Source organism: Ipomoea triloba, chromosome 1 (genome assembly GCF_003576645.1).
Source record: "Ipomoea triloba cultivar NCNSP0323 chromosome 1, ASM357664v1".
Lineage (NCBI taxonomy): Eukaryota > Viridiplantae > Streptophyta > Magnoliopsida > Solanales > Convolvulaceae > Ipomoea > Ipomoea triloba.
Window position 1 is genome coordinate 25,022,019 of NC_044916.1, and position 2,922 is coordinate 25,024,940.

Genomic DNA, 2,922 nt, shown 5'->3' on the forward strand with positions numbered 1-2,922 from the left:
GAATTTGAGATGCTTCCGAGAGATGAGGACGTGGTGGACAGACGGAATGTGGCACTGGTTGCTCTGGTTGCTGATCAACCATCCACTTCTTCAAGGTCAGATCCTAATCCCACTAATATGTTATCTGACGAACAGTTTGCTCTCTTCATGAGGAAATTCATGAGGAAGTCAACGGAGAGCAACACAAGTTCACCTTCCTCCTCAAGAAGGAACAATGAGAAACATTCATCCAGAAGGATAGAGGAGGAAAATCAGGGTCTCTGCTACAACTGCAGGAGACCAGGGCACTTCAAGGCTGAATGTCCTTACCCTATGGTAAGTAAGTATCAAGGCCAAGAAGGCAGGGATTCCAGGAGAAAGGAGGAATCCAAAGAGAAGCCAGCACAAAGTGGCTTCAAGGGAGATTCAAAGAAACATCTGCGCAGAAAGGCGCTTGTTGCTGAGGAACTCGAGAGATCAATCGAGGAGTCCGAGACATCGAGCTCCAGTGAAGGAAGCAGCAGCTCAGAAGATGAGAGGGGACTCATCTGCTTATACACCGAGGAAGAAGAGGATCAATGTCTAATGGCCATTGAAAATGAGGTAACCTCTACTTCTCGATGTTCTTCGTTCGGAAGCGATGAAGATCCCTTTGAGATGCTTGAAACACTTAAAAGGGATCTCGGTATCGCTAACAGCACTCATGCCAAAATCAGGGAAGAAAATAGCAAGCTAACTGCTGAAAGAGATATGCTTAAGAACGTCTCGAAAGAGAATTCAGAGCTAACTCTCAAAGTAAGTGAGTTAGAAGCTAAAGTAATCCTACTGATTGAAGAGTGCAAAGCTCGAGAGACCAGAGAGCTTAATCTTAGGAAGGTCATAGCATCATACACTGATTCCTCCAAAGCTATGGAGAAAATAGTAAATGATCACAGACCTACTAGTGATAGAACCGGTCTAGGGTTCCGTCAAGACTGTCTCTCGAGAGATAAACAGACCAATGGTTTGGGAACTCCAAATAATGGAGGATCTCAACCCAAACCAAACAAAGGTCATAAAAGACCAACAGAAAAGACCAGAGTAGCTATTCATAAACCGTCCCTATACACCAGCAATGGAAAGTATAGGAAAGCTACGAAGAATGGCCGGGTAAACAATATCGAGAGATCACCTTGCTATCTCTCGCAAGGCCATTCCAAGTACAAAAAGAGCTACATTCCATATAATGCGCCTCAAGGCAAATATGGAAGGTCTGAGATCCACATAGTTAGGAACTCACGGATGGAGAAAGGCAGACTCTATCCATCTAGTGAGAATTGGTCATCGAATCACAATTTCTGGAAGAAACCTCACTTTCAGCAATTTCACATGACCAAACAGCGTATGAAAGGCATGGTGCATAAGCCGATCGAAAAGTCTATACCTAAGTTGATTTATGCACCAAAGAGGCCCAAAACCTTTGCTAGCATTCCTTATGATTATCAAACGTACAATGGCTACATTGCACCTAGACCCGGAGTAATGGGTCCAAGGTATAAATGGATGCCTAAACTCNATGACCAAACAGCGTATGAAAGGCATGGTGCATAAGCCGATCGAAAAGTCTATACCTAAGTTGATTTATGCACCAAAGAGGCCCAAAACCTTTGCTAGCATTCCTTATGATTATCAAACGTACAATGGCTACATTGCACCTAGACCCGGAGTAATGGGTCCAAGGTATAAATGGATGCCTAAACTCACTAACCAACCAGGACCCAAAGTTTGGGTACCTAAATCTGCTTGATCTGCTTGCAGGACACTAGGGACACATGGTTCATTGACAGTGGATGTTCGAGACATATGACGGGAAACTTAACACTGCTAGAAAACATCCATCCTATCGAAGGTCCCCTGGTGACATTTGGAGACAACGAGAAGAAAGGGCGCAGAAAGGCTATTGGTGAAATTCATAAGAATGAATTGGTGATCAAGGGGGTATCCTACGTTGAGGGGCTCAAATTCAACCTCCTTAGCACAAGCCAGTTCTGTGACAAGGGCTACAGAGTAATCTTCACCAAAGGCAAGTGCCAAATCATACAAGAGGAATCTCGAGAAGGAGATTCCACAAAAGGAGCTAAACCTGAAGGTCCTACGAGGCCTTACCAAGGAGTGGGAAATGAAGGTGATCACAATGCGTGATCACAGGGATTTGAAGAACACCACAACCGACCAACTTTTCAGAGATCTCAAAGCCTTCGAATTTGAGATGTTTTCGAGAGATGAGGACGTGGTGGACAGACGGAATGTGGCACTGGTTGCTGATCAACCATCCACTTCTTCAAGGTCAGATCCTAATCCCACTAATATGTTATCTGACGAACAGTTTGCTCTCTTCATGAGGAAATTCAGGAAATTCATGAGGAAGTCAACGGAGAGCAACACAAGTTCACCTTCCTCCTCAAGAAGGAACAATGAGAAACATTCATCCAGAAGGATAGAGGAGGAAAATCAGGGTCTCTGCTACAACTGCAGGAGATCAGGGCACTTCAAGGCTGAATGTCCTTACCCTATGGTAAGTAAGTATCAAGGCCAAGAAGGCAGGGATTCCAGGAGAAAGGAGGAATCCAAAGAGAAGCCAGCACAAAGTGGCTTCAAGGGAGATTCTAGGAAACATCTGCGCAGAAAGGCGCTTGTTGCTGAGGAACTCGAGAGATCAATCGAGGAGTCCGAGACATCGAGCTCCAGTGAAGGAAGCAGCAGCTCAGAAGATGAGAGGGGACTCATCTGCTTATACACCGAGGAAGAAGAGGATCAATGTCTAATGGCTATTGAAAATGAGGTAACCTCTACTTCCACATCAGAATTCCACAACAAACGGAAAGAAGGTGCACTAATCCAAAGTCGGTCTTATTCCCTAGAACGAGGATCAATGGGAATTTAAAAAGAGTAACTTTTACCAAA